Source organism: Oncorhynchus keta, chromosome 4 (assembly GCF_023373465.1).
Source record: "Oncorhynchus keta strain PuntledgeMale-10-30-2019 chromosome 4, Oket_V2, whole genome shotgun sequence".
NCBI lineage: Eukaryota > Metazoa > Chordata > Actinopteri > Salmoniformes > Salmonidae > Oncorhynchus > Oncorhynchus keta.
In genome coordinates, this window is record NC_068424.1 from 15,084,488 (window position 1) to 15,110,623 (window position 26,136).

The window sequence follows — 26,136 nt, forward strand, 5'->3', positions numbered from 1 at the left end:
CCACAGCTCTATAAACCTTTTCTTCAAGTACACCATGTTCACGGTTGTTCAAAACAAAGGCTGTCAACTGCAACCCATCATACGGATGTAGATTGTAGAGTTTCTTATAATGCTTCAAATGGTCCCACGTTTTCATACCCACTTCTCAGGGATGTTTCAAGGTTTTTGACCATTCATCCAGCTGTTTTGGATATGCTGACTTATGTGTGTTTACTGTCACCGGAGGTTTGTCTTTACTACCTTTTACAGACTGTGTTCTGGTTGGCCTGAGACATCGTTTGTCACTGCTGTCAGTATCTGTTGACTCAAAGCAGTGCTGACCAGATGCTTGAAACCCGATCATCCTTGAGCAACTCAGCCTGAGGGTGGATTGAAGGAACAAAGGGTCCTCCACATGTTGGAGCCAAGACTCTGTTTTAACGACCATTGACTGTAATTGTTGAATTTCTTCTTTCAAGGTTTTGATTTATCTACCAAGAGCTTTCAAACTATCCTTATATCTCTGCAATATCCTGTCATGATTCTCCAGAAATAATTTCTCATCCCGTTTTCTTACTTTGGCTTAATACAGTGTTAAAGACCATCGTGTCTTTGTCAAGGAATTAGACATCCTCTGTATTTCCCCACAAGATGTTCATATATCAGACAGATTCCAGATTCCATCTTTGTCAACAATTAATATTTCTTCATTATCCTCCACCATGTTGGAGGTGATATAGTTGGTTCACGGTTGTTTTTGGTATTTTAACCTGTGTGTCATGAACGTGTCTGGTGGATATAGACTAAATCAACATGCACATGATGGCGCACGCAGACGCAGGCGTGGAGCTGGTTTGATGAACAGGTCACAAGGCTCCGGTCTCCCGTAGTTGTGTGCTTGTAAACAAGAAATAGTAATGTGACAGGACAGGACAGGAGGGGACAGGAGAGGAGAAGAGGGAGAGGAGAGGAGAGGAGAGGAGAGGAGAGGTTAGGAGGAGAGGAGAGGAGGGAGGAGAGAGGAGGAGGGAGAGGAGAGGAGAGGAGAGGAGAGGAGAGGAGAGGAGGGAGGGGACAGGAGGGAGAGGACTTGAGGGGACAGGAGAGGAGAGGTTAGGATGGAGAGGAGAGGAGGGGGGGACAGGACAGGAGAGGAGAGGAGAGGAGAGGAGAGGAGAGGAGAGGAGAGGAGAGGAGAGGAGAGGAGAGGAGAGGAGAGGAGAGGAGGGAGGGAGGGGAAAGGAGGGAGAGGACAGGAGAGGAGAGGACAGGATGGATAGGAGAAGACAGGAGAGGAGACCCCTCTTAAACTTTTTTCTCTTACCTACTGTCCTACCTCCACCCCACTCCTCTCTTCCATATTGTCCTCTCCATCTCTCCTTTCCACCCACCCATGGTTGTGGTTTAATTTTAATCCCCCTGGTGGGTCTTTCTCTGGGCTAGGATTAGTGATCTGTCCCGTTACCCTGGCGAACATACAGTGTGTGTGTGTGTGTGTGTGTGTGTGTGTGTGTGTGTGTGTGTGTGTGTGTGTGTGTGTGTGTGTGTGTGTGTGTGTGTGTGTGTGTGTGTGTGTGTGTGTGTGTGTGTGTGTGTGTGTGTGTGTGTGTGTGTGTGTGTGTGTGTGTGTGTGTGTGTGTGTGTGTGTGTGTGTGTGTGTGTGTGTGTGCGTGTGTGTGAGGCAAAGAGGTATAAATCATTGGAGCCTAGTGTGTCACACTCAGGACAAAACCATATCCCACAATCCACTGGGATTTCAACTGAGGGAGGCTGACAATCGAACGCTTTTGTGAAGAGGATAGGAGGGATAGGGAGGGGAAGGGAGGGAGAGCTATGGAGGAGGAAGGGTGAGAAGGGCTGAAAGAGAAGAGCCCTTAGCCAATATAACATCTAGTACAATGTGTTATTTTATATACATGTATTCTGATTCTAATGGAAAAGCACCCTATTCTGATAACAGGTCCACCACCTACACACTTCATACAGTCATCCTCTCCCTGCCCCTCATAATGGAAAAGCACCCTATTCTGACAACAGGTCTACCACCTACACACTTCATACAGTCATCCTCTCCCTGCCCCTCATAATGGAAAAGCACCCTATTCTGACAACAGGTCTACCACCTACACACTTCATACAGTCATCCTCTCCCTGCCCCTCATAATGGAAAAGCACCCTATTCTGATAACAGGTCCACCACCTACACACTTCATACAGTCATCCTCTCCCTGCCCCTCATAATGGAAAAGCACCCTATTCTGACAACAGGTCTACCACCTACACACTTCATACAGTCATCCTCTCCCTGCCCCTCCTAATGGAAAAGCACCCTATTCTGACAACAGGTCCACCACCTACACACTTCATACAGTCATCCTCTCCCTGCCCCTCCTAATGGAAAAGCACCCTATTCTGACAACAGGTCTACCACCTACACACTTCATACAGTCATCCTCTCCCTGCCCCTCATAATGGAAAAGCACCCTATTCTGACAACAGGTCTACCACCTACACACTTCATACAGTCATCCTCTCCCTGCCCCTCCTAATGGAAAAGCACCCTATTCTGACAACAGGTCCACCACCTACACACTTCATACAGTCATCCTCTCCCTGCCCCTCATAATGGAAAAGCACCCTATTCTGACAACAGGTCCACCACCTACACACTTCATACAGTCATCCTCTCCCTGCCCCTCATAATGGAAAAGCACCCTATTCTGACAACAGGTCTACCACCTACACACTTCATACAGTCATCCTCTCCCTGCCCCTCATAATGGAAAAGCACCCTATTCTGACAACAGGTCTACCACCTACACACTTCATACAGTCATCCTCTCCCTGCCCCTCCTAATGGAAAAGCACCCTATTCTGATAACAGGTCCACCACCTACACACTTCATACAGTCATCCTCTCCCTGCCCCTCATAATGGAAAAGCACCCTATTCTGACAACAGGTCCACCACCTACACACTTCATACAGTCATCCTCTCCCTGCCCCTCATAATGGAAAAGCACCCTATTCTGACAACAGGTCTACCACCTACACACTTCATACAGTCATCCTCTCCCTGCCCCTCATAATGGAAAAGCACCCTATTCTGACAACAGGTCCACCACCTACACACTTCAGACAGTCATCCTCTCCCTGCCCCTCATAATGGAAAGTACTTCATATCGGTTCCAGCAAAGCATGATGGTCTTGCTAGATGTTTAACAGGTGATTTCATGATTTGCCATGTCTATTTAAACTGTTGTGGTTATATTGGACACTGCTGTCGTTCACTTTGAGCGTTGTTTTGGGACAATGGCACTTACTCTTTGTCATGTTAATAATGATGAGCTAAGATTTGTCTAGGACACTCTCCTCTCCTCTCTTCTTCTCTCCCCTCTCTTGTCCTCTCTTCTCCTCCTACCCTCTCCTTTCTTCACCTCCCCTCCACTCTCCTGTCCTCTCTTCTCCTCTTCCCCTCTCCTCTCCTCTCTTCTTCTCTCCTCCCCTCTCTTGTCCTCTCTTCTCCTCCGGCCCTCTCCTCTCTTCACCTCCCCTCCACTCTCCTGTCCCCTCTTCTCCCCTCCCCTCTCCTCTCTGTCTATCCTGTTGAGAACACAGGTGTTGTTCTCTCCTGCTGAGCAATGTAATTGGTTAGACCACTGTTGTGCTCTTTAAAGAGCCAGAGATCTATTTAAACCCCTTTAAAGAGCCAGAGATCTATTTAAACCCATTTAAAGAGCCAGATATCTATTTAAACCCCTTTAACCTCTCTAGGTTACGTGGGATGCTAGCGTTCCCACCTCGTTAACAGCCAGTGAAACTGCAGGGCGCCAAATTCAAAACAACAGAAATCCCATAATTAAAATTTCTCAAACATACAATTATTTTACACCATTTTGAAGATACACTTGTTGTAAATCCAGACACAGTATCCGATTTCAAAAAGGCTTTATGACGAAAGCACACCAAACGATTATGTTACGTCAGAGCCAAGTCACAGAAAAACACAGCCATTTTTCCAGCCAAAGAGAGGAGTCACAAAAAGCAGTAATAGAGATAAAATGAAGCACTAATCTTTGATGATCTTCATCAGATGACACTCATAGAACTTCATGTTATACAATACATGTATGTTTTGTTCGGTAAAGTTCATATTTATAACGATAGACGACGATAGACAGCTGCCTCTGATTGAGAACCATACCAGGTCAAACACATAGAAAAAGAAAACCTAGACCTACAACATAGAATACCCACCCACATCACACCCTGACCAAACTAAAAATAGAAACATGTAGAAGCAATCTACACGTTATGTTCAGTAGTTCCAAAACATCTGTGATTTTGCAGAGAAACACATCAATTTACAGAAATACTCATAATAATCATTGCTAAAAGATACAACTGTTATGCATGCAATTTTAGATCCACTTCTCCTCAATGCAACCGCTGTGTCAGATTTCAAAAAAACTTTACGGAAAAAGCAAACCATGCAATAATCTGAATACAGCCCTCAGACAACAAATCAAGCCAAACAGATATCCGTCATGTTGGAGTCAACAAAAGTCAGAAATAACATTATAAATATTCACTTAATAAATGTTTGTTTTTTTGATAATGTCCATCATTTACGTCAAAATACCTCCTTTTTGTTCACGCGTTTAGCCCAGTATTCCAAATTCATGACGCCCGATCACTAGGAGCAGACGAAAAGTCAAAACGTTCCGTTACAATCCGTAGAAACAGGTCAAACTATGTATAGAATCAATCTTTAGGATGTTTTTAACATAAATCTTCAATAATGTTCCAACTGGAGAAGTCCTTTGTCTTCAGAAATGCAATGGAACGCAAGCTAACTCTCACATGAACGAGCGTGGCCAGCTCGTGCCTCTCTGGCAGACCTCTGACTCATTCCCCTCTCATTTGCCCCCAATTCACAGTAGAAGCATCAAACAAGATTCTAAAGACTGTTGACATCTAGTGGAAGCCTTAGGAAGTGCAATATGACCCCATAGACACTGTGTATTTGATAGGCCAAGAGTTGAAAAACTACAAACCTCAGATTTACCACTTCCTGGTTGGATTTTTTCTCAGGTTTTTGCCTGCCATTTGAGTTATGTTATACTCACAGACATCATTCAAACAGTTTTAAAACTTCAGAGTGTTTTCCATCCAAATCGACTAATTATATGCATATTCTAGCTTTTATAGCTGAGTAGCAGGCAGTTTAATTTGGGCACGCATTTCATCCAAAATGCTCAATGCTGCCCCCTACCCTAGAGAAGTTAAACATGCCTTTCAGGTATAGTACACAGACAGGCCATGGTTTCCTTTTTTGAAAATGTGGTGCCAGACAACGTGACCGGGAAGATTTTATTTTACCGGACTTTTGAGAAATTGACCATTTATCAACATGCATTGGGTGCGTAACCTGTTAGGGTGTCCACTCACAGTGCTCAGAATGACAGAAATCACATTCAGATTATGTATTCTTTTGTACTTTTACCAGTTTTTCTCCCCAATTTCGTGATATCCATTTTGTAGTTACAGTCTTGTCCCATCGCTGCTTCTTGACGCACTGCTCGCTTAACCCGGAAGTGGTGGGCCGGGCACCTGCTCGCTTAACCCGGAAGTGGTGGGCCGGGCACCTGCTCGCTTAACCCGGAAGTGGTGGGCCGGGCACCTGCTCGCTTAACCCGGAAGCCAGCCACACCAATGTGTCAGAGAAAACACTGTCCAGCTTGTGACCGAAGTCAGCTTGCAGGTGCCCGGCCCACCACAAGAAGTCACTATAGTGCGATGGGACAAGGAAATCCCGGCCGGTCAGACCCTCCCCTAAACCGGACAACGCTGGACCAATTGTGTGCCGCCTCATGGGTCTCCAGGTCACCAGATGCGCTGAGCCGGTTTCATGGCGCCTGGCTCGATGCCCACTAGGCACTGTTATGTAACGCACCGGGCTATGCCTGCGCAACGGGGACACCGTGCGCCTCACGGCATAACACGGTGCCTGCCCGGTCCCTCTCTCTCCACGGTAAGCATAAGGAGTTGGCTCAGGTCTCCTATCTGACTTAGCCACACTCCCCGTGTGCCCCCCCAAAGACATTTTTGGGGCTGCCTCTCGGGCTTCCAGCCACGCTGCCTCCATACCACCTCTCGTCTTTCGCTGCCTCCAGCTCTGCCTTGGGGCGGCGATATTCCCCAGCCTCGTAGCAAGGTTAGACACACCTCATAATATGAAGTAAAACATTCAGGTTTCAAACAATGAAGAATGTTTTCAAAACGCATACTGCCTCCAGCTCACATGTTGATGCGCACTTGATGTGCACTTGAATGGTGAATGGGAGGTGTACTTCAATTACCAGTTGAGAAATACAAATATAATCGTGCACCAAAACAGTTTTAAACAAGCGATTGCATTTAGAATTGTTGTGCACTTGGCTTTTAAAAGCACATGTTTTACCCCAGCAGCAACCAGCTGAGGAGCTTCAGGAGTATTCCTGCTCAGAATAGGCTCTGTATGCTGTGCGCGTGTGATAGTTGTGTTGGATAAATAAGATGCATGATAACTAATGAAAATACATGCCAATTTAATTCCTCTAAATTATGCAAATGTGCATATAGACTGATAAGCATGACAGTTAAATGTATTTATATTGAGTGGTATTTCCATCAATTATTTGGCAATGTTTATTATATATTTTTTGGGGGGCCTTTTCATGTTTTTCTCTGTACAGTTTCTGTCTCAAGCTTTATCTGTCTAGCAGACCCCCTCTCCCTCCCACCTTTAGACCCCCCTCCCTCCCACATTTAGACCCCCTCTCCCTCCCACCTTTAGACCCCCTCTCCCACCTTTAGACCCCCTCTCTCCCACCTTTAGACCCCCTCTAGACCCCCTCTCCCACCTTTAGACCCCCCCTCTCCCACCTTTAGACCCCTCCCTCTCTCCCACCTTTAGACCCCCCTCTCTCTCCCACCTTTAACCCCCCTCTCCCACCTTTAAACCCCCCCCTCCCACCTTTAGCCCCCTCTCTCCCACCTTTAGAACCCCCTCTCCCACCTTTAACCCCCCCCCTCTCCCACCTTTAACCTCCCCCTCTCCCACCTTTAGCCCCCCTCTCCCACCTTTAAACCCCCCTCTCCCACCTTTAGACCCCCTCTCTACCACCTTTAGACCCCCCCTCTCTCTCTCTGTCTCTCCCTGTCTCTCTGTCTCTGGGTAGTCCAGAGGAGATGCATGACCTCAGTAGCAGATCGATAGCAGAGGAGTCGGATTCAAACTACTGCTTTCAGTGCAGCATAATGTATGACTTGGCACACACACACACACACACACACACACACACACACACACACACACACACACACACACACACACACACACACACACACACACACACCAAGAAAATGCAGACAGTAAAAAACAGAAGTGGGAATATAAATCAGCAGATTTATTCCTGGAGAGCGTAGGATGCTCACCCCATTATACACCGCAAGAATTTGTTACTCCCTGGAGTGGTGTGTGTGTGCGTGTGTGCGTGTGTGTGTGTATGTGTGTGTGTGTGTGTGTGTGTGTGTGTGTGTGTGTGTGTGTGTGTGTGTGTGTGTGTGTGTGTGTGTGTGTGTGTGTGTGTGTGTGTGTGTGTGTGTGTGTGTGTGTGTGTGTGCCCACAGGTAGTTATTTTCCTTTAGGTGATTTTTTTCATATGTAAATGTTTTCATGACCACTGGAGAGGTTACTAAAGAGAGAGGGAAAGAGAGAGGGAAAGAGAGAGGTAAAGAGAGAGGGAAAGAGAGAGGTAAAGAGAGAGAGAAAGGGAGAGGTAAAGAGAGAGGAAAAGAGAGAGGGAAAGAGAGAGGGAAAGAGAGAGGGAATGAGAGAGGGAAAGAGAGAGGGAATGAGAGAGGGAAAGAGAGAGGTAAAGAGAGAGGGTGATAGAGAGAGGGAAAGAGAGAGGGAAAGAGAGAGGGAAGGAGAGAGGGAAAGAGAGAGGGTAAGAGAGGGGGTAAGAGAGAGGGAAAGAGAGAGGTAAAGAGAGAGGGAAAGTTAGAGGGATAGAGAGAGGCAAAGAGAGAGGTAAAGAGAGAGGGATAGAGAGAGGTAAAGGGAGATGGAAAGTTAGAGGGATAGAGAGAGGTAAAGAGAGGGATAGGGAGGGGGAAGAGAGAGGGAAAGAGAGAGGGTAAGAGAGAGGGAAAGTTAGAGGGATAGAGAGAGGTAAAGAGAGAGGGTAAGAGAGAGGGTAAGAGAGAGGGAAAGTTAGAGGGATAGAGAGAGGTAAAGAGAGAGGTAAAAGAGAGAGGGATAGAGAGAGGGAAAGAGAGAGGTAATGAGAGAGGTAAAGAGAGAGGTAATGAGAGAGGGAAAGAGAGAGGGAAAGAGAGAGGTAAAGAGAGAGGGAAAGAGAGAGGGTAAGAGAGAGGTAAAGAGAGGGATAGAGAGGGGGAAAGAGAGAGGGAAAGAGAGAGGGAAAGAGAGAGGTAAAGAGAGAGGTCATGAGAGAGAGAGGGTAAGAGAGAGGGTAAGAGAGAGGGAAAGTTAGAGGGATAGAGAGGGGTAAAGAGAGGTAAAGAGAGAGGGATAGAGAGAGGTAAAGGGAGAGGGAAAGTTAGAGGGATAGAGAGAGGTAAAGAGAGGGATAGAGAGGGGGAAAGAGAGAGTGATAGAGAGAGGGATAGAGAGCGGGAAAGTGAGAGGGATAGAGAGAGGGAAAGAGAGAGGGGGATAAAGAGATGTAAAGAGAGAGGTAAAGAGAGAGGGATAGAGAGAGGGAAAGAGAGAGGGACAGAGAGAGGGAAAGAGACAGGGAAAGAGAGAGTGTAAGAGAGAGGTAAAGAGAGAGGTAATGAAAGAGGTAATGAAAGAGGTAATGAGAGAGGGAAAGAGAGAGGGAAAGAGAGAGTGATAGAGAGAGGGATAGAGAGAGGGATAGAGAGCGGGAAAGTGAGAGGGATAGAGAGAGGGAAAGAGAGAGGGGGATAAAGAGATGTAATGAGAGAGGTAAAGAGAGAGGGATAGAGAGAGGGAAAGAGAGAGGGACAGAGAGAGGGAAAGAGACAGGGAAAGAGAGAGGTAAAGAGAGGGATAGAGAGAGGGAAAGAGAGAGGGATAGAGAGAGGGAAAGAGAGAGGGAAAGAGAGAGGGATAGACAGAGGTAAAGAGAGAGTGATAGAGAGAGGGAAAGAGAGAGGGAAAGAGACAGGGATAGAGAGAGGGAAAGTGAGATGTAAATAGAGGGAAAGAGAGAGGGAGAGAGAGAGGGAAATAGAGAGGGATAGAGAGAGGGATAGAGAGAGGTAAAGAGAGAGGTAATGAGAGAGGGAAAAAGAGAGGGAAAGAGATAGTGTAAGAGAGAGGGTAAGAGAGAGGGAAAGTTAGAGGGATAGAGAGAGGTAAAGAGAGAGGGTAAGAGAGAGGGTAAGAGAGAGGGAAAGTTAGAGGGATAGAGAGAGGGAAAGAGAGAGGGATAGAGAGAGGGAAAGAGAGAGGGAAAGAGAGAGGTAAAGAGAGAGAGAAAGGGAGAGGTAAAGAGAGAGGAAAAGAGAGAGGGAAAGAGAGAGGGAAAGAGAGAGGGAAAGAGAGAGGGAAAGAGAGAGGGAATGAGAGAGGGAAAGAGAGAGGTAAAGAGAGAGGGTGATAGAGAGAGGGAAAGAGAGAGGGAAAGAGAGAGGGAAGGAGAGAGGGAAAGAGAGAGGGTAAGAGAGGGGGTAAGAGAGAGGTAAAGGGAGAGGGATAGAGAGAGGTAAAGAGAGGGATAGGGAGGGGGAAGAGAGAGGGAAAGAGAGAGGGTAAGAGAGAGGGAAAGTTAGAGGGATAGAGAGAGGTAAAGAGAGGGTAAGAGAGAGGGTAAGAGAGAGGGAAAGTTAGAGGGATAGAGAGAGGTAAAGAGAGAGGTAAAAGAGAGAGGGATAGAGAGAGGGAAAGAGAGAGGTAATGAGAGGGAAAGAGAGAGGGAGAGAGAGAGGGAAATAGAGAGGGATAGAGAGAGGGATAGAGAGAGGTAAAGAGAGAGGTAATGAGAGAGGGAAAAAGAGAGGGAAAGAGATAGTGTAAGAGAGAGGGAAAGAGAGAGGGAAAGATAGAGGTAAAGAGAGGGAAAGAGAGGGGAAGAGAGAGGGGAGAAGGTAAAGAGAGGGATAGAGAGGGGAGAGAGGGGAAAGAGAGAGGGAAAGAGAGGGAGAAGAGGGAAAAGAGGGTAAAGAGAGAGGTCATGAGAAAGAGAGAAGGAAGGGTAAGAGAGAGGGAAAGACAGAGGGATAGAGAGGGGTAAAGAGAGAAAGAGAGGGATAGAGAGAGGGTAAGGAGAGAGGAAAATTAGAGGGATAGAGAGAGGTAAAGAGAGGATAGATAGAGAGGGGGAAAGAGAGAGTGATAAAGAGAGGATAGAGAGCGGAAAGAGAGAGGGATAGAGAGAGGGAAAGAGAGAGGGATAAAGAGATGTAAAGAGAGAGGTAAAGAGAGAGGGATAGAGAGAGGGAAAGAGAGAGGGACAGAGACAGGGAAAGAGACAGGGAAAGAGAGAGTGTAAGAGAGAGGTAAAGAGAGAGGTAATGAAAGAGGTAATGAAAGAGGTAATGAGAGAGGGAAAGAGAGAGGGAAAGAGAGAGTGATAGAGAGAGGGATAGAGAGAGGGAAAGAGAGAGGTAATGAGAGGGAAAGAGAGAGGGAGAGAGAGAGGGAAATAGAGAGGGATAGAGAGAGGGATAGAGAGAGGTAAAGAGAGAGGTAATGAGAGAGGGAAAAAGAGAGGGAAAGAGATAGTGTAAGAGAGAGGGAAAGAGAGAGGGAAAGATAGAGGTAAAGAGAGAGGGAAAGAGAGAGGGAAAGAGAGAGGGAAGAGAGAGGGAAAGAGAGGGATAGAGAGGGGGAAAGAGAGAGGGAAAGAGAGAGGGAAAGAGAGAGGGAAAGAGAGAGGGAAAGAGAGAGGTAAAGAGAGAGGTCATGAGAGAGAGAGGGTAAGAGAGAGGGTAAGAGAGAGGGAAAGTTAGAGGGATAGAGAGGGGTAAAGAGAGGTAAAGAGAGAGGGATAGAGAGAGGTAAAGGGAGAGGGAAAATTAGAGGGATAGAGAGAGGTAAAGAGAGGGATAGAGAGGGGGAAAGAGAGAGTGATAGAGAGAGGGATAGAGAGCGGGAAAGTGAGAGGGATAGAGAGAGGGAAAGAGAGAGAGGGATAAAGAGATGTAAAGAGAGAGGTAAAGAGAGAGGGATAGAGAGAGGGAAAGAGAGAGGGACAGAGACAGGGAAAGAGACAGGGAAAGAGAGAGTGTAAGAGAGAGGTAAAGAGAGAGGTAATGAAAGAGGTAATGAAAGAGGTAATGAGAGAGGGAAAGAGAGAGGGAAAGAGAGAGTGATAGAGAGAGGGATAGAGAGAGGGATAGAGAGCGGGAAAGTGAGAGGGATAGAGAGAGGGAAAGAGAGAGGGGGATAAAGAGATGTAATGAGAGTAAAGAGAGAGGGATAGAGAGAGGGAAAGAGAGAGGGACAGAGAGAGGGAAAGAGACAGGGAAAGAGAGAGGTAAAGAGAGAGGTAAAGAGAGAGGGATAGAGAGATTGAAAGAGAGAGGGATAGAGAGAGGGAAAGAGAGAGGGAAAGAGAGAGGGATAGACAGAGGTAAAGAGAGAGTGATAGAGAGAGGGAAAGAGAGAGGGAAAGAGACAGGGATAGAGAGAGGGAAAGTGAGATGTAAATAGAGAGGGAGAGAGAGAGGGAAATAGAGAGGGATAGAGAGAGGGATAGAGAGAGGTAAAGAGAGAGGTAATGAGAGAGGGAAAAAGAGAGGGAAAGAGATAGGGTAAGAGAGAGGGAAAGAGAGGGAAAAGAGGGATAGAGAGGATAAAGAGAGATGGTAAGAGGAGGGTAAGAGAGAGGTTAGAGGAGAGAGGGAAAGAGAGAGGGATAGAGAGAGGGAAAGAGGAGGGAAAGAGAGAGGTAAAGAGAGAGGGTAAAGAGAGGGAAAGAGAGAGGAAAGAGAGAGGGAAGAGAGAGAACGGAAAGAGAGGGGGAAAGTGAAAGAGAGAGGTAAAGAGAGAGGTAAAGAGATGAAAAAAAGAGAGGGAAAGAGATAGAAAGAGAGAGGATAGAGAGAGGGAAAGGAGGGATAGAGAGAGGGAAAGAGAGAGGGAAAGAGAGGGGGAAATAGAGAGGGAAGTTAGAGGGGTAAAGAGAGGGATAGGGAGGGGGAAAGAGACAGGGAAAGAGAGAGGGAAAGAGAGAGGGGGATAGAGAGGTAGAGAGAGAGGGAAATTTAGAGGGATAGAGAGAGGTAAAGAGAGAGGTAAAGAGAGAGGGATAGAGAGAGGGAAAGAGAGAGGGAAAGAGAGAGGGAAAGAGAGAGGGAAAGAGAGAGGTAAAGAAAGATGGTAAGAGAGAGGTAAAGAGAGAGGGAAAGAGAGAGGGAAAGAGATAGGGAAAGAGAGAGGGAAAGAGAGAGGGAAAGTTAGAGGGATAGAGAGAGGTAAAGAGAGAGGGATAGAGAGAGGTAAAGAGAGAGGGAAAATTGAAGGGATAGAGAGAGGTAAAGAGATGGATAGAGAGGGGTAAAGAGAGAGTGATAGAGAGAGGGATAGAGAGGGATAGAGAGAGGGAAAGAGAGAGGGAAAGAGAGAGGGAAAGTTAGAGGGATAGAGAGAGGTAAAGAGAGAGGGATAGAGAGAGGTAAAGAGAGAGGGAAAATTGAAGGGATAGAGAGAGGTAAAGAGATGGATAGAGAGGGGTAAAGAGAGAGATAGAGAGAGGGATAGAGAGAGGAAAGAGAGAGGGAAAGAGAGAGGGAAGGTTAGAGGGATAGAGAGAGGTAAAGAGAGAGGGATAGAGAGAGGTAAAGAGAGAGGGAAAATTGAAGGGATAGAGAGAGGTAAAGAGATGGATAGAGAGGGGTAAAGAGAGAGTGATAGAGAGAGGGATAGAGAGGGATAGAGAGAGGGAAAGTGAGAGGGATAGAAGGAGGGAAAGAGAGAGGGATAGAGAGAGGGAAAGAGAGAGGGAGAGAGAGGGAAAGAGACGGTGAAAGAGAGAGGTAAAGAGAGAGGGATAGAGAGAGGTAAAGAGAGGGGGATAGAGAGAGGGAAGAGAGAGGGACAGAGAGAGGGAAAGAGAGAGGTAAAGAGAGAGGATAGAGAGAGGTAAAGAGGAGGGATAGAGAGAGGGAAAGAGAGAGGGAAGAGACAGGTAAAGAGGGGAAAGAGAGAGGGAAAGAGAGAGGGAAAGAGAGGGATAGAGAGGGAAAGAGAGAGGTAAAGAGAGGGAAAGAGAGGGAAGAGAGGGAAAGAGAGAGGGAAGAGAGAGGGATAGAGAGTGGTAAAGAGAGAGGTAAAGAGAGAGGGAAAGAGAGAGGGAAAAGAGGGAAAGGAGAGGGAGAGAGGGAAAGAGAGAAAGGGAAAAAGAGAGAAAGGGAAAAGAGAGAGGGATTAGAGAGGGAAAGAGAGAGGGTGATAGAGAGGGAAAGAGAGAGGTAAAGAGAGAGGGTAAGGGAGGGAAAGTTAGAGAAAGAGAGGGGAAAGAGAGAGGTAAAGAGAGAGGGTAAGAGAGAAAGAGAGAGGGAAAGAGAAAGAAAGAGAGAGGGTGTAAGAGAGAGGAAAGAGAGAGGGAAAGAGAGAGGGAAAGAGAGGTAAAGGTAAAGAGAGAGGAAAGAGAGAGGGAAAGAGAGAGGTAAGAGAGAGGAAAAGAGAGGGAAAGAGAGAGGGAAAGAGAGAGGGAAGAGAGAGGAAAGAGAGAGGGAAAGAGAGAAAGAGGAAAAAGAAGAGAGAGGGAAAGTAGAAGAAAGAGAGGGTAAAGAGAGAGGGAGAGGGTAAGAGAGGGAAAGAGAGAGGGAAAGAGAAAGGTAAAGAGAGAGGGTAAGAGAGAGGTAAAGAGAGAGGGATAGAAAGAGAGAGAGGAAAGAGAGAGGGTAAAGAGAGAAAGAGAGGGAAAGAGGAAAGAGAGAGGTAAAGAGAGAGAGGGATAAAAGAGAGAGGTAAAGAGAGGGAAAGTAGAGGGATAGAGAGGGAAAGAGATAGAGAGGGGGAAAGAGAGAGTGATAGAGAGAGAGAGGGAAAGAGAGAGGGAGAAAGAGAGAGGGAGAGAGGGGTAAAGAGAGAGGATAGAGAGAGGGAAAGAGAGAGAGAGAAGGAAAGAGAGAGGGAAAGAGAGGGAAAGTTAGAGGGAAAGAGAGGAGGTAGAGAGAGGTAAAGAGAGGGGAGGGGGAAAGAGAGAGGAAAGAGAGAGGGAAAGAGAGAGGGGATAGAGGGATAGAGAGGGGAAAGAGATAAAGGGATAGAGAGGGGAAAGAGATAGAGAGAAAAGAAGGGAGAGGTAAAAGAGAGAGGGAAAGAGAGAGTGTAAGAGAGAGGTAAAGAAGGGAAGAAAGAGGTAATGAAAGAGAGAGGAAAGAGAGGGAAAGAGAGAGGGTAAAGAGAGGGATAGAGGGATAAAGAGAGAAAGGAGAGGGAGGAGAGAGGGAAAGAGAGAGGGAAAGAGAGAGGTAGAGAGAGGTAAAGAGGGGAAGAGAGAGGGAAAGAGAGAGAGGAAAGAAGAGGATAGAGAGAGGGAAAGAGAGAGGTAAAGAGAGAGGGATAGAAGAGGGAAAGAGAGGGAAAGAGAGGGATAGAGAGGGAAAGAGAGGGAAAGAGAGAGAGGAAAGAGAGAGGGAAAGAGAGAGGGAAGAGAGGGGATAAGAGAGGGAAAGGAGAGGAGGGAAAGGGAAATAGAGAGAAGAGAGAGGGTAAAGAGAGAAAGAGAGAGAGAGGGAAAGAGAGAGGGATAGAGAGAGGGAAAGAGAGAGGTAAAGAGAGAGGGTAAGAGAGGGAAAGAGTAGGGATAAGAGAGAAGAGAGAAAGGAGGGAGAGAGGGTAAAGAGAGAGGGAAAGAGAGAGGAGAAAGAGAAAGAGAGAGGTAAGAGAGAGGGAAAGAGAGGGAAAGAGAGAGGGAAAGAGAGGGAGAGGGTAAGAGAGAGAGTAAAGAGATAGGGTAGAGGGAGAGAGAGAGGGAAAAGAGAGATAGAGAGAGGGAAAGAGAGGGATAAAGAGAGGGAAAGAGAGGGGAAAAGAGAGGGATAAAGAGGGAAAGAGAGAGGGAAAGAGGGAGGGAAAGAGAGAGGGAAAGTTAGAGGGGAAAGAGAGAGAGTAAAGAGGAAAGAGAGGGTAAGAGAGGGAAAGAAGAGGTAAAGAGAGAAAGAGAGAGGTAAAGAGAGAGGGAAAGAGAGAGGGAAAGAGAGGGGAAAGAGAGAGGGAAGGAGGGAAGAGTTAAAGAGAAAGGAGGGAGAGGAGATGTAAGAGAGAGAGGTAAAGAGAGAGGGAAAGAGAGAGGGATAGAGAGAGGTAAAGAGAGGGATAGAGAGAGGGTAAGAGAGAGGGAAATAGAGAGGGATAGAGAGGGAAAGAGAGAGAGGGAAGAGAGAGGGAAAGAGAGAGGGAAAGAGAGGGATAGAGAGAAAAGAGAGAGGATAGAGAGAGGTAAAGAGAGAGGGAAAAGAGAGAGGGATAGAGAGAGGTAAAGAGGGAGGGAAATAGAGAGGGAAAGAGAGAGGTAAAGAGGGATAGAGAGGGGATAGAGAGAGGGAAAGTGAGAGGGATAAGAGGAGGAAAGAGAGAAAGGTAAAGAGAGAGGGAAAGAGAGGGATAGTAAAGAGAGGGAAAGAGAAGGAGAGAAAGAGAGGGAAAAGAGAGAGGTAAGAGAGGTAAAGAGAGAGGGATAGAGAGGGAAAGAGAGAGGTAAAGGGAGAGGTAATGAAAGGGATAAGAAGAGAGGAAAGAGAGAGGGAAAGAGAAGGGAAAGAGAGAGAGGATAGAGAGAGGTAAAGAGAGAGAGGGATAGAGAGAGGGAAAGAGAGAGGGAAAGAGAGGGGGATAAGAGAGAATGAAGTAAGAGGGATAGAGAGAGGAAAGAGAGAGGGAAGAGAGAGGGAAAGAGAGAGGAAAGAGAGAGGGATAGAAAGAGAGAGGGAAAGGAAAGAGAGGGAAAGAGAGGGGGAGAGAGAAAGGTAAAGAGAGAGGTAAAGAGAGAGGGATAAGAGAGAGGAAAGAGAGAGGGGAAAGAGAGAGGGAAAGAGAAAGGAAAGAGAGAGGGAAGAGAGAGGTAAAGAGAGAGGATAAGAGAGAGGGGAAGAGGAAAGAGGTGAGGTAAAGAGAGAGGGAAAGAGAGGTAAAGAGAGAGGAGAAAGAGAGAGGGGAAGAGAGAGGAAAGAGAGAGGGGGTAAGAGAGAGGTAAGAGAGAGGTAAAGGGAGAGAGGGAAAGAGAGAGGGTAGAGAGAGGGAAAGAGAGAGGGAAAGAGAGAGGGAAAGAGAGAGGTAAAGAGAGAGGGTAAGAGAGAGGGAAGAGAGAGGGAAAGAGAGAGGGTAAGAGAGAGGTAAAAGAGAGGGGGAAAGAGAGAGTAAAAGAGAGGGTAAAGAGAGAGGTAAAGGGAGAGAGGGAAAGAGACAGGGTAAGAGAGAGGGAAAGAAGAGGGAAGAGAGGGATAGAGAGAGCGAAAGAGAGAGGGATAGAGAGAAAGAGAGAGGGAAAGAGAGAGGGAGAGAGAGGTAAAGAGAGAGGGTGATAGAGAGGGTAAGAGAGAGGGAATAGGGAGGGAAAGAGAGAGGGAAAGATAGAGGTAAAGAGAGAGGGTAAGAGAGAGGTAAAGAGAGGATAGGAAAGAGAAAGGTAAAGAGAGAGTGGTAAGAGAGAGGTAAAGAGAGAGAGGATAAAAGAGAGAGGGAAAGAGAGAGAGGAAAGAGAGAGGGAAAGTAGAGGGATAGAGAGAGGTAAAGAGAGAGGGATAGAAGAGAAAGAGAGGGGAAAATTGAAGGGATAGAAGAGGTAAAGGTAATAGAGGAGTGTAAGAGTGAGGTAAAGAGAGAGGGAAAGAGAGAGGGAAAGAGAGGGGAAAGAGAGGAAAGTAAGGGATAGAGAGAGGAAAGGAAGAGAGAGAGAGAGGTAAAGAGAGAGGGAAAGAGAGAGGGAAAGAGAGATGGAGAAGAGAGAGGGGTAAAGAGAGGGAAAGAGAGAGGAAAGATAGAGGGAAAGAGAGGGGATAGAGAGAGGGAAAGATAGAGAGGTAAAGAGAGAGGGGAGAGAGAGGGAAAGAGAGGGAAAGAGAGGAGGGAAAGGAGAGGAAAGAGAGAGGGATAAGAGGGAAGAGAGAGAGGGAAGAGAGAGGGAAAGAGAGAGGTAAAGAGAGAGGGAAGAGAGAGGTAAAGAGAGAGGGAAAGAGAGAGGAAAAGAGAGAGGAGAAAGAGAGAGGGGTAGAGAGAGGGAAAGAGAGAGGGAAAGAGAAGGGGAAAGAGAGGGAAAGAGAGAGGAAAAGAGAGAGAAAGAGAGGGAAGAGAGAGGAAAGAGAGAGGTAAAGAGAGAGGGGAAAGAGAGGGAAAGAGAGAGGTGAAGAGAGGGAAGAGAGAGGGAAAGAGAGAGGGAAAGAGATAGGGAAAGAGAGAGGGAAGAGAGAGGAGAAAGAGAGAGGGGTAGAGAGAGAGGTAAAGAGAGAGGGAGATAGAGGGAATGAAAGAGAAAGGTAAAGAGAGAGGGTAAAGAGAGAGGGTAAGAGAGAGGGAAAGAGAGGGAAAGAGAGAGGAAAGAGAAAGAGAGAGGGAAAGAGAGAGGAAAGAGAGAGGGAAAGAGAAAGAGTAAAAAGAGAGAGGGAAAGAGAGGTAAAGAGAGAGGGAAAGAGAGAGGGAAAGAGAGAGGGAAAGAGAGAGGGAAAGAGAGGGAAAGAGAGAGGTAAAGAGAGGGAAGAGAGAGGAAAGAGAGAGGGTAAGAGAGAGGGAAAGAGAGAGGGAGAGGGATATAAAAGAGAGAGGGAAAGAGAGGGAAGAGGTAAAGAGAGGGAAAGAGAGAGGTAGAGAGAGGGTAAGAGAGAGAGGTAAAGAGAGAGGGAAAGAGAAAGGTAAAGAGAGAGGAAGAGAGAGGGAAGAGAGGAAAGAGGAGGGAAAGAGAGGGATAGAGAGAGAGGGTAAAGAGAGGGTAAGAGAGAGGGAAAGAAGAGGGAAGAGAGGGAAAGAGAGAGTAAAGAGAGAGGGAAGAGAGAGGGAAAGAGAGAGGGAAAGAGATAAGGAAAGAGAGAGAGAGGGAAAGAGAGAGGGAAAGAGGAGGAAAGAGAGAGGGTAAGAGAGAGGGAAGAGAGGTAAAGAGAGGGGAGAGAGAGGAGGGAAAGAGAGAGGGAAAGAGAGAGAGGTAAAGAGAGGATAGAGAGAGGAAAGAGAGAGGGAAGAGAGAGGGAAAGAGAGGGAAAGAGAGAGGTAAAGAGAGAGGGTAAGAGAGAGGGAAGAGAGAGGGAAAGAGAGAGGGGGTAAGAGAGAGGGAAAGAGAGAGGGAAGAGAGAGTAAAGAGAGAGGGAAAGAGAGAGGGAAAGAGAGAGGGAAAGAGAGAGAGGTAAAGAGAGGGAAAGAGAGAGGGAGAGGGAAAGAGAGAGGGAAAGAGAAAGAGAGAGGTAAAGAGAGGGAAAGAGAGAGGGAAAGAGAGAGGGAAAGAGAGAGGGAAAGAGAGAGGGAAAGAGAGGGTAAAGAGAGAGGGAAAGAGAGGTAAAGAGAGAGGAAAAGAGAAAGGTAAAGAGAGAGGGAAAGAGAGAGGAAAGAGAGAGGGAAGAGAGAGGGAAAGAGAGAGGTAAAGAGAGAGGTAAAAGAGAGAGGGTAGAGAGGGAAAGAAGAGAGAGGGAAAGAGAGAGGGAAAGAGAGATGGAAAGAGAGAGGGAAAGAGAGAGGGAAAGTTAAAGGGATCGAGAGAGGGAAAGAGAGAGGGTAAGAGAGGGAAAGAGAGAGGGAAAGAGAGAGGAAAGAGAGAGGGAAAGAGAGAGGGAAAGAGAGAGGGAAAGAGAGAGGGAAAGAGAGAGGAAAGAGAGAGGTAAAGAGAGAGGGAAAGAGAGAGGTAAAGAGAGAGGGAAAGAGAGAGGGAAAGAGAGAGGGAAAGAGAGAGGGTAAGAGAGAGGTAAAGAGAGAGGGAAAGAGAAAGGTAAAGAGAGAGTGTAAGAGAGAGGTAAAGAGAGAGGGAAAGAGGGAAGGGAAAGAGGGAAAGGGAAAGAGAGGGAAAGAGAGAGGGAAAGAGAGAGGTAGAGAGGTAAAGAGAGAGGGAAAGAGAGAGGGAAAGAGAGAGGGAAAGAGAGAAGGTAAAGAGAGAGGTAAAGAGAGAGGGAAAGAGAGGAAAAAGAGAGAGAGAAAGAGAGAGGAAAGGTTAGAGGGAAAGAGAGAGGAAAAGAGAGAGGGAGGAGAGGGAAAGAGAGAGGTAAAGAGAGGGTAAGAGAGAGGGAAAGAGAGGTAAAGAGAGAGGGTAAGAGAGAGGGAAAGAGAGAGGGAAAGAGAGAGGGAAAGAGAGAGGGAAGAGAGAGGGAAAGAGAGAGGGAAAGAGGAAAGTTAGAGGGAAGAGAGAGGGAAAGAGAGGGAAAGAGAGAGGGAAAAGAGAGGTAGGAGAGATAGAGAGGGAGGAGAGAGGGAGAATGAGAGGGAAAGAGAGAGAGAGAGGGAAAGAGAGAGGGAAAGAGAGAGGGAAGAGAGAGGGAAAGAGAGAGGGTAAGAGAGAGGGAAAGAGAGAGGGAAAGAGAGGGAAAGAGAGAGGTAAAGAGAGGGTGTAGAGAGAAAGAGGTAAAGAGAGAGGGAAAGAGAGAGGGAAGAGGAGGTAAGAGAGAGGTAAAGAGAGAAAGAGAAAGGTGAAGAGAGAGGGATAAGAGAGGGAAGAGAGAGGGAAAGAGAGAGGAAAAGAGAGAGGGAAAGAGAGAGGGAAAGAGAGAGAGGAAAGAGAGAGGGAAAGAGAGAGGGAAAGAGAGGGAAAGAGAGGGAAAGAGATAGGGGAAAGAGAGAGGGAAAGAGAGGGGAGAGAGAGGGATAAAGAGAGAGGGATAGAGAGAGGGAAAGAGAGAGGGAGATAGAGAAGAGAGAGGGAAAGAGAGGGATAGAGAGAGGTAAAGAGAGAGGAAAGAGAGAGGGAAAGAGAGGGATAGAGAGAGGGATAGAGAGGGAAGAGAGAGGGAAAGAGAGAGGGAAAGAGAGAGGGAAAGAGAGAGGGAAAGAGAGAGGGAAAGTTAGAGGGAAAGAGAGAGGTAAAGAGAGAGGGAAAGAGAGAGGGTAAGAGAGAGGGAAAAAGAGAGGAAAGAGAGAAAAGAGAGGGAAAGAGAGAGGTAAAGAGAGAGGGTAGAGAGAGGAAATAGAGAGGGAAAGAGAGAGGTAAAGAGAGAGTAAGAGAGAGGGAAAGAAAGAGAGAGGGAAGAGACAGGATAAAGAGAGAGGAAAATAGGGAAGGAGGTAAGAGAGAGGGAAAGAGAGAGGGATAGAGAGAGGGAAAGAGAGAGAGAGAGAGAGGGAAAGAGAGAGGGATAGATAGGGAAAGAGAGAGGGAAAGAGAGAGGTAAAGAGAGAGGGAAAGAGAGAGGGAAAGAGAGGGGAAAGAGAGAGGGAAAGAGAGAGGGAAAGAGAGAGGGAAAGAGAGAGGGAAAGAGAGAGGGAAAGAGAGAGGGTAAGAGAGAGGGAAAGAGAGAGGGAAAGAGAGAGGTAAAGAGAGAGGGAAAGAGAGAGGGAAAGAGAGAGGGAAAGAGAGAGGTAAAGAGAGAGGGTAAGAGAGAGGGAAAGAGAGAGGGAAAGAGAGGGAAAGAGAGAGAGGGAGAAAGAGGGAAGAGGGACAGAGAGGGAAAGAGAGAGGGAAAAAGAGAGGGAAAGAGAGGGAGAGAGAGAGTAAAGAGAGAGGAGGGAGAGAGGAGGGAGAAGGGAAAGAGAGGAAAGAGAGAGGGAAAGAGAGGGGAAAGAGAGAGGGAAAGAGAGAGGGAAGAGAGAGGGAAGAGAGAGGGAAAAGAGAGAGGAAAGAGAGAGAGGTAAGAGAGAGGTAAAGAGAGAGGGAAAGAGAGAGGAAAGAGAGAGGAAAAGAGAGGGATAGAGAGAGGAAAGAGAGAGGTAAAGAGAGAGGGAAAGAGAGAGGAAAGAGAGGAAAGAGAGGGAAAGAGAGAGGAAAGAGAGAGGGAAAGAGAGGGGAAGAGGAAGGAGAAGAGAGAGGGGAAGAGAGAGGTAGAGAGAGAGAGGGAAAGAGAGAGGGAAGAGAGAAAGGATGAGAGAGGGAAAGAGAGAGGAAAGAGAGAGGGATAGAGAGAGGAAAGAGAGAGGATAAAGAGAGGGAAGAGAGAGGAAAGAGAGAGGGAAAGAGAGAGGGAAAGAGAGGTAAAGAGAGGGAAAGAGAGAGGAAAAGAGAGAGGGAAAGAGAGAGGGAAAGAAGAGGGAAAGAGGGAAAGAGAGAGGGAAAGAGAGAGGGAAAGAGAGAGGGAAAGAGAGAGGAAAGAGAGAGAGGGTGAGAGAGAGGGAAAGAGAGAGGTAAAGAGAGAGGAAAGAGAGAGGGTAAGAGAGAGGGAAAGAGAGAGGGAAAGAGAGGAGAGGAAGAGAAAAGAGAGGAGAAAGAGAGAGGGAAAGAGAGGGAAAGAGATAGGGAAAGAGAGGGAAAGAGAGAGGGAAAGAGAGACAGGGAAGTGAGAGGAAAGAGAGAGGTAAATAGAGGGAAAGAGAGAGGGAAAGAGAGAGAAAGAGAGAGGGATAAGAGAGAGGAAGAGAGAGGGAAAGAGAGGGAAAGGGAAAGAGGGATCGAGAGAGAAAGAGAGAGTAAAGAGAGAGGGAAGAGAGAGGGAAAGAGAGAGGTAAAAGAGAGGAAAGAGAAAGGGAAAGAGAGAGGGTAAGAGAGGTAAAGAGAGAGGTAAAGAGAGAGGAAAGAGAGAGGAAAGAGAGAGGGAAAGAGAGAGGTAAATAGAGAGAGGAAAGAGAGAGGGAAAGAGAGAGGGAAAGAGAGAGGGAAAGAGAAAGAAAGAGAGGGAAAGAGAGAGGGTAAAGATCGAGAGGGAAAGAGAGAGGGATAGAGAGGGGAAAGAGGGAGAGGAGGAAAGAGAGAGGGATAAGAGAGGAAAGAGGTAAAGAGAGAGGAGAGAGAAGAGAGAGGGGAAAGAGAGAGGGAAAGAGAGAGTAAAAGAGAGAGGGAAGAGAGAGGGAAAGAGAGAGGGAAAGAGAGAGGGAAAGAGAGAGGTAAAGAGAGAGGGAAAGAGAGAGGGAAGAGAGAGAGGTAAAGAGAGAGGAAGGAGAAGGGAAAGAGGAAAGAGAAAGGTAAAGAGAGATGTAAGAGAGAGGGAAAGAGAGGGGAAAGAGAGAGGGAAAGAGATAGGGAAAGAGACAGGGATAGTGAGAGGGAAAGTGAGAGGTAAATAGAGGAGAGAAAGAGAGAGGGAGAGAGAGAGTGAAAGAGAGAGAGAGAGGGAAAGAGAGGGAAAGAGAGGGAAAGAGAGAGAAAGAGAGGGTGAGAGAGAGGGAAAGAGAGAGGTAAGAGAGAGGGAAAGAGAGAGGGTAAGAGAGAGGGAAAGAGAGGGTAAAGAGAGAGGTAAAGAGAGAGGGAAGAGAGAGGTAAAGAGAGAGGGAAAGTTAGAGGAAAGAGAGAGGGAAAGAGAGAGAGAAAAGAGAGGGGAAAAGAGATGAGGAAAGAGAGAGGGAAAGAGAGAGGGAAGAGAGAGGGATAGAGAGAGGTAAAGAGAGAGGGATAGAGAGAGGGAAGAGAGAGGAAAGAGAGAGGGAAAGAGAGAGGGAAAGAGAGAGGATAGAGAGAGGGAAGAGAGGGAAAGAAAGAGAGGGAAAGAGAGAGGGAAAGAGAGAGGAAAGAGAGAGGGAAGAGAGAGGGAAAGTTAGAGGGATAGAGAGGGGTAAAGAGAGAGGTAAAGAGAGAGGGAAGAGAGAGGTAAAGGAGAGAAAGAGAGGGATAGAGAAAAGAGAGGGGGATAAGAGGGGGAAGAGAGGGAAAGAGAGAGGGAAAGAGGAGAGGTAAAGAGAGAGGGTAAGAGAGAGGGAAAGAGAGAGGGAAAGAGAGAGGGCAAGAGAGAGGGAAAGAGAGAGGTTAAAGAGAGAGGGAGGTAAAGAGAGGTAAAGAGAGAGGGTAAGAGAGAGGTAAAGAGAGAGGGGAAAGACAGAGGGAAAGAGAGAGGGAAAGAGAGAGGTAATGAGGAAGGGTAGAGAGAGGAAAGTTAGAGGGATAGAGAGAGGTAAAGAGAGAGGTAAAGAGAGGGATAAAGAGAGAGGGAAAGAGAGAGGTAGAAGAGGGAGAGGAAAGAGATAAAGAGGGGGATAGAGAGAATAAAGAGAGGGAAAAGGGGAGAGAGGAGGAAAGAGAGGGAAAGAGAGAGGGAAGAGAGAGAGAAAGGAGAAAGAGAGAGGGAAAGAGAGAGGGAAGAGAGGAAAGAGAGAGTAAAGAGAGATGGGTAAGAGAGAGGAAAAGAAAAGAGAGAGGGAAAAAGGTAAAGAGAGGGAAAGAGAGAGGGAAAGAGGGGGAAAGGAGAAAAGTTAGAGGGATGAAGAGAGGTAAAGAGAGAGGGAAAGAGGAGGGATAGAGAGAGGGAAAGAGAGAGGGAGAGAGAGGGAAAGAGAGGTAAAGAGATAGGGATAGAGAGGGAAAGAGAGAGGTAAAGAGAGAGGGTAAGAGAGAGGAAAGAGAGAGGGAAAGAGATATGGAGAGAGAGAAAGAGAGAGGGAAAGTTAGAGGGATCGAGAGAGGTAAAGAGAGAGGGAAAGAGAGAGGGTAATAGAGAGGGAAGAGAGAGGTAAAGAGAGAGGGAAGAGAGAGAGAAAGTTAGAGGGAAAGAGAGGGAAAGAGAGAGGTAAAGAGAGAGGGTAAGAGAGAGGTAAAGAGAGAGGGAAAGAGAAAGGTAAAGAGAGAGTGTAAGAGAGAGGTAAAGAGAGAGGGAAAGAGAGAGGGAAAGAGAGAGGTAAAGAGAGATGGTAAGAGAGAGGTAAATAGAGAGGGAAAGAGAGGGTAAGAGAGAGGGAAAGAGAGAGGGAAAGAGATATGGAAAGAGAGAGGGAAAGTTAGAGGGATCGAGAGAGGTAAAGAGAGAGGGTAAGAGAGAGGGTAAGAGAGAGGGAAAGAGAGAGGGATAGAGAGAGGGAAAGAGAGAGTGAGAGAGAGGGAAAGAGATAGGGAAAGAGACAGGGATAGTGAGAGGGAAAGTGAGAGGTAAATAGAGGGAAAGAGAGAGGGATAGAGAGAGTGAAAGAGAGAGGGATAGAGAGAGGGATAGAGAGTGGGAAAGAGAGAGGTAAAGAGAGAGGGTAAGAGAGAGGGAAAGTTAGAGGGAAAGAGAGAGGGAAAGAGAGAGAGAAAGGGAGAGGTAAAGAGAGAGGTAAAGAGAGAGGGAAAGAGAGAGGGAAAGAGAGAGGGAAGAGAGAGGGAAAGAGAGAGGGATAGAGAGAGGTAAAGAGAGAGTGAAAGAGAGAGGGAAAGAGAGAGGGAAAGAGACAGGGATAGTGAGAGGGAAAGAGAGAGGGAGAGAGAGAGGGAAAGAGAGAGGGAAAGAGAGAGGGATAGAGAGTGGGAAAGAGAGAGGGAAAGAGAGAGGGTAAGAGAGAGGGAAAGAGAGAGGGAAAGAGAGATGGAAAGAGAGAGGGAAAGAGAGAGGGAAAGTTAGAGGGATCGAGAGAGGTAAAGAGAGAGGGTAAGAGAGAGGGTGATAGAGAGGGAAAGAGAGAGGTAAAGAGAGAGGGTAAGAGAGAGGGAAAGTTAGAGGGAAAGAGAGAGGGAAAGAGAGAGGTAAAGAGAGAGGGTAAGAGAGAGGGAAAGACATAGGGAAAGAGAGAGGGAAAGAGATAGGGAAAGAGACAGGGATAGTGAGAGGGAAAGAGAGAGGTAAATAGAGGGAAAGAGAGAGGGAGAGAGAGAGTGAAAGAGAGAGGTAAAGAGAGGGATAGAGAGGGGAAAGAGAGAGGTAAAGAGAGAGGGTAAGAGAGAGGGAAAGTTAGAGGGAAAGAGAGAGGGAAAGAGAGAGGGAAAGAGAGAGAGAAAGGAGAGGGAAAGAGAGGGAAAGAGAGAGGGAAAGAGAGAGGGTAAGAGAGAGGGTAAGAGAGAGGGAAAGAGAGAGGGATAGAGAGAGGGAAAGAGAGAGTGAGAGAGAGGGAAAGAGATAGGGAAAGAGACAGGGATAGTGAGAGGGAAAGTGAGAGGTAAATAGAGGGAAAGAGAGAGGGATAGAGAGAGTGAAAGAGAGAGGGATAGAGAGAGGGATAGAGAGTGGGAAAGAGAGAGGTAAAGAGAGAGGGTAAGAGAGAGGGAAAGTTAGAGGGAAAGAGAGAGGTAAAGAGAGAGAGAAAGGGAGAGGTAAAGAGAGAGGTAAAGAGAGAGGGAAAGAGAGAGGGTAAGAGAGAGGGCAAGAGAGAGGGAAATAGAGAGGGATAGAGAGAGGTAAAGAGAGAGTGATAGAGAGAGGGAAAGAGAGAGGGAAAGAGACAGGGATAGAGAGAGGGAAAGTGAGAGGTAAATAGCGGGAAAGAGAGAGGGAGAGAGAGAGGGAAAGAGAGAGGGATAGAGAGAGGTAAAGAGAGAGGGTAAGAGAGAGGGTAAGAGAGAGGGAAAGAGAGAGGGTAAGAGAGTGGGAAAGAGAGAGGTAAAGAGAGAGGGAAAGAGAGAGGGAAAGAGAGAGGGAAAGAGAGAAGTAAAGAGAGAGGGTGATAGAGAGTGGGAAAGAGAGAGGGAAAGAGAGAGGAAAAGAGAGAGGGTAAGAGAGAGGGAAAGTTAGAGGGAAAGTTAGAGGGAAAGAGAGAGGTAAAGAGAGATGTAATGAGAGAGGGAAAGAGATAGGGAAAGAGAGAGGGAAAGAGATAGGGAAAGAGACAGGGATAGTGAGAGGGAAAGTGAGAGGTAAATAGAGGGAAAGAGAGAGGGAGAGAGAGAGTGAAAGAGAGAGGGATAGAGAGAGGGATAGAGAGTGGGAAAGAGAGAGGTAAAGAGAGAGGGTAAGAGAGAGGGAAAGTTAGAGGGAAAGAGAGAGGGAAAGAGAGAGGTAAAGAGAGAGAGAAAGGGAGAGGTAAAGAGAGAGGTAAAGAGAGAGGGAAAGAGAGAGGGTAAGAGAGAGGGCAAGAGAGAGGGAAATAGAGAGGGATAGAGAGAGGTAAAGAGAGAGTGATAGAGAGAGGGAAAGAGAGAGGGAAAGAGACAGGGATAGAGAGAGGGAAAGTGAGAGGTAAATAGCGGGAAAGAGAGAGGGAGAGAGAGAGGGAAAGAGAGAGGGATAGAGAGAGGGATAGAGAGTGGGAAAGAGAGAGGTAAAGAGAGAGGGTAAGAGAGAGGGTAAGAGAGAGGGAAAGAGAGAGGGTAAGAGAGTGGGAAAGAGAGAGGTAAAGAGAGATGGAAAGAGAGAGGGAAAGAGAGAGGGAAAGAGAGAGGTAAAGAGAGAGGGAAAGAGAGAGGGAAAGAGAGGGAAAAGAGAGAGGGTAAGAGAGAGG

General features: G+C 47.1%; 2 long non-coding RNA genes and 1 pseudogene across 2 annotated transcripts; all 3 read left to right on the plus strand.

Annotated features, from left to right (window-relative positions):
- The window catches only part of LOC118382415 (contactin-associated protein-like 2), a 385,396-nt pseudogene that overhangs the window by 54,208 nt on the left and 305,052 nt on the right, over positions 1 to 26,136 (plus strand).
- On the plus strand, positions 9,523 to 26,104 carry LOC127918025 (uncharacterized). Its single transcript, XR_008098485.1, has 4 exons — positions 9,523 to 9,599; positions 13,407 to 13,430; positions 24,941 to 25,226; positions 25,611 to 26,104. It is a non-coding gene; the product is annotated as an uncharacterized LOC127918025 (long non-coding RNA).
- Positions 18,761 to 23,927, plus strand: LOC127918029 (uncharacterized). The gene is made up of 3 exons (XR_008098505.1): positions 18,761 to 18,898; positions 20,404 to 20,451; positions 23,520 to 23,927. It is a non-coding gene; the product is annotated as an uncharacterized LOC127918029 (long non-coding RNA).